A 304-nucleotide genomic window follows, 5' to 3' on the forward strand; every position below is an offset into this window, starting at 1 on the left:
ACTGAGAACAAATAAACCTGTAACATCGGTCACGCAACAAGAGGAACGCTCAAAAAAGACAGACGAAAAAAGCGAACAGAAGAAGAATGCAAAGCGACAGCCACTTTCCCTCGCCATTCCTCGCCCGCACAAACGCAAAAATCCTTCCTCTAAGACATTTAACAACATTCTCCTCTTAACTCACGTAATTCAAGTACTAAGACACAAGAATGCCTTTGACGCGGACAAGGAAGCAGAGTCACATTGGGGGAGGTAACAATAAATCTATTATTGCACTTAAATGACCTTCAATTGTTATAGCGAC

The sequence above is a fragment of the Penaeus monodon genome, chromosome 23 (assembly GCF_015228065.2).
Source record: "Penaeus monodon isolate SGIC_2016 chromosome 23, NSTDA_Pmon_1, whole genome shotgun sequence".
In the NCBI taxonomy this organism is placed as follows: Eukaryota; Metazoa; Arthropoda; class Malacostraca; order Decapoda; family Penaeidae; genus Penaeus; species Penaeus monodon.